Source organism: Carlito syrichta, unplaced genomic scaffold, assembly GCF_000164805.1.
Source record: "Carlito syrichta isolate Samal-C Ts95f unplaced genomic scaffold, Tarsius_syrichta-2.0.1 Scaffold315896, whole genome shotgun sequence".
NCBI lineage: Eukaryota > Metazoa > Chordata > Mammalia > Primates > Tarsiidae > Carlito > Carlito syrichta.
This window is the reverse complement of record NW_007259992.1, coordinates 62,588-72,880: the sequence shown is the minus strand read 5'-3', so window position 1 is coordinate 72,880 and position 10,293 is coordinate 62,588. Positions and strand designations below refer to the sequence as shown.

At 40.4% G+C, this 10,293-nt stretch overlaps 1 pseudogene; it reads left to right on the top strand.

Moving 5' to 3' along the window:
- Positions 1–7,422: 7,422 nt before the first annotated feature.
- Positions 7,423–7,749, top strand: LOC103276061 (annotated as a pseudogene).
- The last annotated feature ends 2,544 nt before the right edge of the window (positions 7,750–10,293 follow it).

Genomic DNA, 10,293 nt, shown 5'->3' with positions numbered 1-10,293 from the left:
CAATCCTCTCACCTCAGCCTCCCAAAGTGCTGGAATTATAGGCGTGAGCCACCGTGCCCAGCCTAACCAATTGTTTAATGAATTAACTAATGACTATTCTATGTGATAATATCTTAGTGTATGGAGAAATATAGAAGTGAATTGCCACATAACAGTTAAAGCAATGTTCTCCACATGGATTGATAAAATATGAAAGAAAAAAAAAAAGCCAGCTGGGCTCACTAGCTCAGCCTGTAATCCCGCACCTTTGGGAGGCTGAGGTGAGTGGATTGCCTGAGCCCACGGGTTCGAGACCCGCCTGGCAAACTTGGCCAGACCTCATCTTTATAATAAAAAAAATTTTTAAAAAAATCAGCCGGGCGTGGTAGCGCGCGCCTGTAGTTTCAGCTACTTGGAAGATTGAGGCGGAAGGATCGTCGGAGCCCAGCAGGTCGAGGCTGCGGTGGCTAAGAGTGGCCACTGCACTCCAGTCTGGGTGACAGAGTGAGACTCCAACTCAGGAAAAAAAAAAACAAAACCCAATCCAGGTGATAAACAGAGTTACTTTTGTAATGTCAGCATGTGGAAATGATATTTTCTCCATTTGGCTTCATTTGCTGTGCTTTTATTTTGAATAATTGAAAAATGTTTAATATAAATTTAGTATATCTGACAATTAAAAATTAAGGTCCTTCCTATATTTTCTTTTTAAAATGTTCCATCTTTCTGTGAGAAATAGGCATAGTTACCCATTTATTTTGGCCTTTTTCTATGTATTCTATAATATTCTAACTTTTCCTCCAATTGACCTTGCATAATGTTTGTTGGTTTATCCTTGGGTATTTCAAATGTCTTATTTTCCACAGGAAATCGGATCTTGATTTTGTTATTTTCTTCTACAAAGAATATTTTTTAAAAGGAAAACAGAAAAGAGGAAACAGAAGGAAAAGAGAAATAACAGTTAAGATGTGAAAAATTGAAATATGAGGATGATATAATACAGGAGGAAGATAGGAGAAAATTTGAATTTTATTGAGTACCTATTATGTCCATGTGTTAGGAGGATTACAAGCCACATTTCTTATTAATCCTTAAACTAGCTGGGTTGTTTGAAAAAATTGAAATTTTGAAATGTTACCAAAGGAGTATGGAACAGGAAATAGAAAAGGAACAGGTTTGGAGTGAAACCTGGGAACCAATTACAGATTCTACTCTCAGATAAGTTTTTTTTAGTCCCCCAAAGCACAAAATGTTAAATGAAAAAATTGATTACTACAGTTACATGTAAATTTAAGGCCATCATTTATGAAACTCATGACAGTCAATATTTAAAGAGTTGAGAGACTGAGAGAAGACATTCAATATATGTAAGACTGACTAATTTTAGGCATTCAACTTTTAGATTCTTATTGAGAAATAAAGAGTAAAAGTCCCTACACATGAACTAAAATATAAGCAGACAATAAACAATAAGAAAACCAGTTGATTACCAAGCACATGAATGGATACTTAACTCCTTGGTAGTGTTAAATGCAAAATAAATATAAATGCATATACTTGAAATTTCACAAACTATAAACCTTTTGAGAGCAGAGATGGAGTGATGTAGAAGCAATCATGTATCCCTTATAGGAAGGTCAAGGACTCAGCAGTTTCAAGAACAATCTGGACAGGGACTTCTGCAAATGTTGCCACTTCTGTATGTCTCTCAAGGAGGTATACAATTCCTGGAGGGGAGATTTTGCTCACAATACTGTTCAAGGCAGTTAAAATGGACGTACAATGTTGTGGTGGCAGGTAATGAAATGATCTAGAAACATCCATAAGTGAAGAAATGCAAGAGTGAATGTCCACCCTTAAGTTCTGCAATACGATTACGGTACATATAAAAGAACAGGGCTCATCTTACTAGAATACAGCAAATATCTTAAAAACACAAATCAAACACACTAGATCTGTGGTAGAATATGAAGTGGAACCCTTTTTTTTTTTTGAAGGGTGGGCCCCTTGTAGTATAGGCTTTTCCCACTCAGTAAATATTCTAGAAACCCATTGGGATTAGTGTACCAGCTAGTGTTGCTGTGACAGGTTGCATTTGGCTTTAGTGAATTTATTTTATTTATTATTATTTGAGTTGGAGTCTCACCCTGTCATTCAGGCTGGAGTACAGTGGCATGCTCACGGCCACTGCAGCCTCAACCTGCTGGGTTCAGGTGATCCTTCTGACTCAGCCTTCCAAGTAGCTGGAATTACAGGCACGTGCCGCCATGCCTGACTAATTTTTATTTATTTATTTATTGTAGAAATGAGGTCTCACCACGCTGCCCAAGCTGGTCTCGAACCCCTGGGCTGAGGCAATCCTCTCACCTCAGGTTTTTTTGTTTGTTTGTTTTTGAATCAGTCTCACTCTGTCGCCCAGGCTGGAGGGTAGTGGCATGCTTCTAGCCATTGCAACCTTGACCTGCTGGACTCAGGCAATCCTTCTGCCACAGCCTTCCAAGTAACTGGAACCACAGGTGTGTGCCACCACACCTAGCTAATTTTTTGATTTACTTTAGAGAGGAGATCTTGCCATGTTGCCCAGGCAGGTCTCAAACCTATGGACTCAGACAATCCTCTCACAAGGTGCTGGGATTACAGGCATGAGCCACTGCGCCTGGCTATTTATTTATTTATTTGAGATTCTTTCAGCATGTTTGCCCATTTCATGATGGGTGATTTATGAGCACACTTGCCCACACCGCACTGAGTGTTCAGCAGTTTTGGACCTAATAGAGCATGATCCCCATGCTCCACTCTCCCTATTCACCTGATCTCCCCCAAGTGACTTTTTTTTTTTTACTTCTTCAAAGGAAAAAAGTCCTCAAAGAGAAACATTTTGCTAATATGGAAGAGATGAAACCAGAGGCACTAAAAGGCAACTAAATCCATGAGTTCAAAAACTGTTTTGAGCAGTGGAAAAGTCATCTCAATACATGTATTGCATCAAATGGAAAGTACTTTTAGGGTGACTAAAGTTTAAACATGTAAGAATAAATACACAATTTTGTATAAATAAATTTCAGGCTTTTTTGACTTCCCCCCTCGTAAATGGCTGTGAAGAACAGGAATGGTTGGAAACAAGAATGACAAAGAAGATCTGATTTTTCCAGAGATGTGAGAACAGGAACGATCTCACACTGTCCACAGTCTTCTTGCCCAGTGCTACTTCACAGCTGCTAACTAAATTCAATCTCCCACAGTAACTTGGGAAAGTGGATTTTATTTTAATTTAATTTAATTTAATTTTTGAGTTGGAGTCTCACTCTGTCGCCCAGGCTGGAGTGCAGTGACACACTCACAGCCACCACAGCCTTGACCTGCTGGGCTCGGGTGATCCTTTCGCCTCAGCCTTCCAAGTCCCTGGAACTACAGGCACAAGCCACCATGTCTACTTTTTTGATGTATTGTAGAGATGAGATCTCACCAAGTTGCCTGGGCTGGGCTCCAACCGGTAAGCTCAGGCAGTCCTCTCACCTCTGCTGCCAAAGTGCTGGGATTATAGGTGTGAGCCACCACGCCCAGCAGAAAATGGATTTTTAAAAATAGTGAACCCCTTGAGGAAATGTATTTTTCTAAATATGACCTGTAACCAAGTTGTAAGATGTTGATCTATTCATTTATCTGGGCAAAAATGTAGGAATGAAATGGCCATGCCATAGATATGGTGAATAATTGTTTTGTTTTGTGTTGTTTGAGTAGGAGTCTAACTCTGTCACCCAATCTGGAGTGTAGTGGCACGCTCACACTACCTCAGTCTTCCAACTAGCTGGAACCACAGGTGTGCAACACCATGCCTGGCTATTTTTGGTTTTCTTTTTTTAAATTTATTTATTGTAGAGACAAGGTCTTGCCAAGTTGCCCAGGCTGGTCTCAAACCCCTGTACTCAGGCAATCCTCTCACCTCTGCTTCCCAAAGTGCTGGGATTACAGGCTGAGTCACTGCTCCTGGCCTTTTTTTTTGAATCAGGATCTCTCTCCTAAGCTGTAGTGCAGTGGTGCAGTCACAGCTTACTGCAGCCTAAACATCCTGGGCTCAGGTGATCCTTCTGCTTCAGCTTCCTGAGTAGTTGGGACTACAGGTACATGTCACCATACCTGTCTAATTTTTTGACTGTAGTCACGGAGTCTTGCTGTGTTGCTATGGTGGTCTAGAACTTTTGGGTTTAAACAATCCTCTCACCTTGGCCTCCCAACAGTGTGGGATTATAGTCATGTAAAACTGAAACTCTGTGCCCATGAAGTAACAACTCATTACTCCATTCACCGTCACCCCTGGTAACTACCCTTCTATTTTGTGTATATGTACAAAGGGGACCCAGACAAAAAAAGGAATTTACTTGTAAAAATTGTGTATTAGCCATGCATGGTGGCTCAGCCTATAATCCCAGCACTTTGGGAGGCTGAGGCGAGTGGATTGCCTGAGCTCCTGGGTTCGAGACCAGCCCAGGCTACTTGGTGAGACCACGTTTCTACAATAAATAAAAAATCAGCTGGTTGTCGTAGAGCGCACGTGTAGTTCCGGCTGCTTGGAAGGCTGAGGCAGAAGGATCGTCTAACCCAGCAGGTTGACGCTGGGGTGGCAATGAGTATGCTACTGCACTTCAGCCTGGGTAACAGTGAGACTCCAACTCAACAAAAAAAATTGTGTATTTATTCTTACATGTTTAAACTTCAGTCACCTTCAAAGTACTCTTTGATGCAATGCACGTAATGAGATGCTTTTTCCCCTGCTCTAAAGAGTTGTTTTTTTTTTTTTTAGTTGGAGTCTCACTTTGTTGCCCAGGCTGGAATGCAGTGGCACACTCGTGGCCACCACACCCTTGACCTGCTGGGCTTAGGTGATTCTTCCGCCACAGCCTTCCAAGTAGGTGAAACTACAGGTGCGTGCTACCACACCTGGCTAATTTTTTGATTTATTGTAGAGACGAGGTCTCACCATATTGCCCAGGTTGGTCTTGAACACTCGGGCTCAGGCATTCCTCTCGCCTTGGCCTCCCAAAGTGCTGGGATTACAGGGTTGAGCCACCATACCCGGCCAGTAATTATATTTTTAATTGAGGAACTGCCATACTATTTTCCATTATTGTGGCACCATTTTACATTACCACCAACAGGGCACAAGAGTTTCAGTGTCTTCACATCTGTGACAACACATATAATTTTCTCTTTTTTGATAGTAGCCATCCTGATACAATTGATTTTTGTTTTTGAGTTGGAGTCTCACTCCATTGCCCAGGCTAGAGTACAGTGGCACACTCACAGCCACCCCAGCATTGACCTGCTGGCCTCCAGTGATCCTTCCACCTCAGTATTCCAAATAGCTGGAACTATAGGCATGTGCTACCATACCCGGCTAATGTTTTTTTTAAAAAATTTTTTGTAGAGACGAGGCCTTGCCAAATTGCCTGGGCTGGTCTCAAATCCGTGGGCTCAGACAATCCACTCGCCTCGGTCTCCCAGGCTGAACCACTGAGCTTGACCCAATTGATTTTATGTGCATGATTTAGGTATGTTCTTTGAAAGTCTTTATCCTAATTTTTTGACCAGTTTTTGACCCTCAGGTTTATTATGTAAAAGAGACATCCTGTAGTTTTTCTTCATGGTCAGTCTAATTTTTGACAGTCAGAATTTTGCATCTGAGATTCTAACAAATATGCATGTAAGTTGTGTAAATCACTTAACTCTGGGTCCTATGTACCCAAGATCTAAATTCTATGAACATTTTCTGGTTTATATAGGTTTAGGCAAATCTTTAGTTGTATCTTTTAATTCAGCTTATTTCCAAGGTTTACATTCTACAGTTGCTTGCATACTTATGAGAAGGATAGAGCTTTTGAGGTAAATATCATTTGCTGTATTAGGGGAGTTATTTGAAAAAATATAAGGGGTCTCGACAAAATAAAAAGGAAGGAGGAGGTATGAAAACATAGAGATCAGAAAAATAAGGGAGAAGAGGGAACGCTGGATATAGGAAGGCAACTGGTGGTCAATGTCAGAAAGGAGTTATTATGAAAAGGAGTTCAGTTTTTGGACAAGTTTTTAGAATTGCTCACTAGTTTTGGCCAAATAATCTTTTAGTGAAGAAATTTTTGAATCACAATGGCTGAGAAACCACATACAAAAATTTCATACCAATAAAACAAATTTCAATTTGACTTAAATTTTATTTCCTGCCTGAACACAGTGGCTCATGCCTTTAATCCCAGCACTTTGGGAGATTGAGACAGGAGGATTGCTGACTCAGGAATTTGAGACCAGCCTATAAAACATAGCTCTTACAAAAAAAAAAAAAAAAAAAAAGAATACAAAGAAAATAAATGGTAGTGGCACACACCTGTAGTTCCAGCATCACCTTGACCCATAAGGTTGAGGCTTCAGTGAGCCTTGACCATTCCACTGCCCTCCAGTCTGGGTGACAGAGACCCTGACAAATAAAAGAAAGAAATTGTGTTTCCTGTCTTTTCTAAGGTACCTCTTACAATGAATAATTTCACATCAAATGTTCTCCAGTGGTCAGTGAAACCCCAAATTATCCTTGGTGAAGTTTTGTTGTTTAAAAAAATAGGCACAAAAATAGGATTATTATGAGAGTACAATTAAGATACAAGAGTTTTTACTGAAAAAGACGACTTGGACTTACAAGACAGCATGAGAACTGTCAATAGCCAGTAGCAATGTAATGCTTTTATACCTCCGGCCTTGGACTTTCACCTGGATGGATAGCTACATCCAAATGCAGACCTCACAACTGCACTTCTTCAGCAGGCAAATAATGAGAAAGATAGATAGAGATAGAGATAAAAAATAGAGATGTAGTGATAGACATAGAGTTAGAGAGAGAGAGAAAGACAGTGAGAGAGAGACAGAAAGAGTGAGCATACTTACTGGATCAAAGTTCATTTTTCAGGGCAAACTATCAAGATGGAAGGAGAACCTTCTATAGTTTTGTTGGTGACCTAGAACAAAATTTGTTCAAATAGATGTTGGATTATTGAGAGTCACACACCTGTGCCACTGGGAAATCAGGCCTCTATGGCCCATGTCTGTTTCTACCATATGGTTTTCCTTTTTATGACAAACAGTACTCGAAGACAGCACAGCACAAAACAGTAACACAAAATACAGCAAAAAAGGATAAAAAAGGTGGCCTCATTCAACTAAAAATGCCAAACAAATAAGAGTCAATAACAAAATTCCATGGCCGGGCGTGGTGACTCATGCCTGTAATCCCAGCATTTTGGGAGGCAGAGGAGAGAGGACTGCCTGAGCCCAGAGGTTCGAGACCAGCCTGGGCAACTTGGTAAGACTTTGTCTCTAGAATAAATTTTTTTAAAAATTAGCCAGGCCCTGAGTCTCGCTTTCCAGGAGACGTAGTGTGGAGCGACCCAGCCAGCAAGCGAGATGCCAGTGGCCGTGGGCCCCTACAGACAGTCCCAGTCTAGCTGCTTCAACTGCGTGAAGATGGGCTTTGTGATGGGTTGCGCCGTGGGCATGGCGGCCGGGGCACTCTTCGGCACCTTTTCCTGTCTCAGGATCGGAATGCGGGGTCAGGAGCTGATGGGCGGCATTGGGAAAACCGTGATGCAGAGTGGTGGCACCTTTGGCACATTCATGGCAATTGGGATGGGCATCTGATGCTAACCATGTTTGCCTACTATATCTACACCTTCCCATCAGCCCCAGCCCATGTACTATAATAAAACAAAGTCTTTAAGTAGAAAAAAAAAATTAGCCAGGTGTGGTGGTGGTGTATGCCTGTAGTTCCAGCTACTTGAAAGGCTGAGGCAGAAGGATTACCTGAGCCCAGCAGGTTGAGGTTGTGGTGGCTGTGAGCATGCCACTGCACTCCAGCCTGGGTGACACAGTGAGACTACGATTCCAAAAAAAGAGAAAACCCATTCGAGACCAACCTAGGCAATATGGTAAGATCTTATCTCTACAATAAATAAAAATTAGCTGGGCGTGGTGGCACATGCCTGTAGTTCCAGATACCTAGAAGGCTGAGGTGGAAGGATTGTTTGAGCCTAGCAGGTCGAGGCTGTGGTGGCTGTGAGCATGCCACTGCACTCCAGCCTGGGCAACAGCGTGAGACTCCAACTCAGAAAAACAAAACAAAACAAAAACTTCATTAATGAAAAATATGCTCAATAGTAGCTACATTGAATTTTAGACATAGAAAACTGTAAATAAGTGAGGATTTCAATAAAAACAAGCAAGCCTCTTCTGAACTTGCTGTAGTAAGGGAGTCATCCACCATCATTGTATTTGACAAAGACTCAAAGGAGAGTAGAGTAGTGAAAACACCTTATAGTGGAATAAAGGGAAGATTTCAGAACAACCCTGATTGGAGGCTACAGGCATGGGGAAGCAGTGTGGAAACTAAATAGAAGTGAAGAACATTTTGTTTGATTGATTAAGGGCATGTATTTGGCTTCCTCTAGTTAATTATATATGGGAAGTGTGGGCAAAAATTAGGGAAGCTTCCAGCAATTAATAAAGTCCTGACCATTTTGGACCGATTGTTAAGTTATTGTTTGACTTCCTGTGTGGTTACTAGACATAATAATCCTACTCTTGTACTGGTTAGTGTAGACAGTGAATTTGCTTCCTGAGCTGGTTGGTACAGTAGTAGGTTGGAGTTCTGTTTTGTATCTTTTTTTGGCCACTGGCAATTTCTACAGTCTCTAGTCCAAACAAGAAATACACCTACAATATTTGGATTTCTTGTCTTCTTAACTTGTCATTCTCTCCTTCCTTCCTGCCCATTTCAGTCCCAGATCTTCAGCTGGGAGGCATTTTTGTTAGCTTTTTAAGGATGTCCCCAAATATCAAAATCTAATGGTCTAATTCTCAGAATTTCTCCCTTTGATGAGTTGCTAGTTTTATTTCTGAACATGAACTTACCAAAACATTTCCCAGAAATTCCCTAGGTTCAGACATAGATCTCCATGCTTCCCATTCCATAGCAGCAACTCAACTTTTCCTTGATGTCCCCTTGGTAACAGAGAAAACTCATCAGAAGCAGTAGAGAAAACTCATTAGAAGCAGTAGAGCAATTTTTTTTTTCTTAAGTGGCACAAGTGTCCTCAGATGAACAAGTAGCTGTATCACCCTTCAGTCCAATGTAAATAATTTTTCTGGAGGAATCTTTTCTCCCTTGGAACAAAGAGCCCACAGGCTGCAGAACTTACAGTTAAAAAGAAAGGTAGCAGAAATTATTGGGATGAGTTATGTTCAAAAATGAGGATAAATAAAATTGCAAAATTTTGTAAATGATGTTTGACCCAGTTACATTTGAATTATTTCTAATTCCTTATGTATATGCTTGATGAGATAAAAGATAAATATTGTATGGAACATACTTATAATGAAATTATTTGTTACTTATCTGGAATAAATTCTAAATGACATATGTCTTTCTTTAATATAGTTCCCTGATAGCTTTCCACTCCTTAACACTTCCTTGTGTTACTAAATTTATTTACAGAATTCCTTGAAGTTAGTCTAAAATTTCATTTACAGTGCAACAAAATTTGGGCAGTAGTCATATCCAACTTGTTTCATTCCTTTATCTATTGAACATTTATTAATGAGAAACACTCAACAGTAGCATTTTAAGCCTGAAGAATAATAATAGTGTAGGACATGTAACAAACTCTGTTATTATTATTTTACCTTCATCTGAATTTCTCTTAATAAAGTTGTTTTTTCTCTTGGTTGTGGTTGAGGAAATCATGCATCTCATGGTTAACTATGATTGCCCACCATTTTCTACAGTGTTTGGATAATCACATACGGTCAAATATCTCCAGAGGGAATTTTCGTTATTTAATAAATTCCCACTCTTCAGCAAGTTACCATAAATTGTAGGCTTCCATTTTGACATTTTTGCATTCAATATACACAAAATACAGATGACAATAGCAACTTCCACAAAAATTGAAAACATTGCATTTTACAATGCCATATCTGGGTCGGTTAGTCTACCATTTCACGTTGAAATTCATGACTAATCATAAACAGAAACTGAACCATTGAAAGACTGCAAATTTTTAGATTAGTACATTAAGTTTAATATGCGAAGCCCCCCCACCCCCATCAAGTTTCTGTTTGCCCGCAAGGCAGATCTGTGGTTGTCTGGCAGTCTCCTCAAACGGAGCCAGGGTTGCTCTTGGGGAATTTGCTGTGCTTCATAGGGTGTGAAATAGTAAAAACCTAAGATTCTTTTGTGTCCTCGACTGTCGTCCAAGAAAATCTGGGGACGCCGCCCCC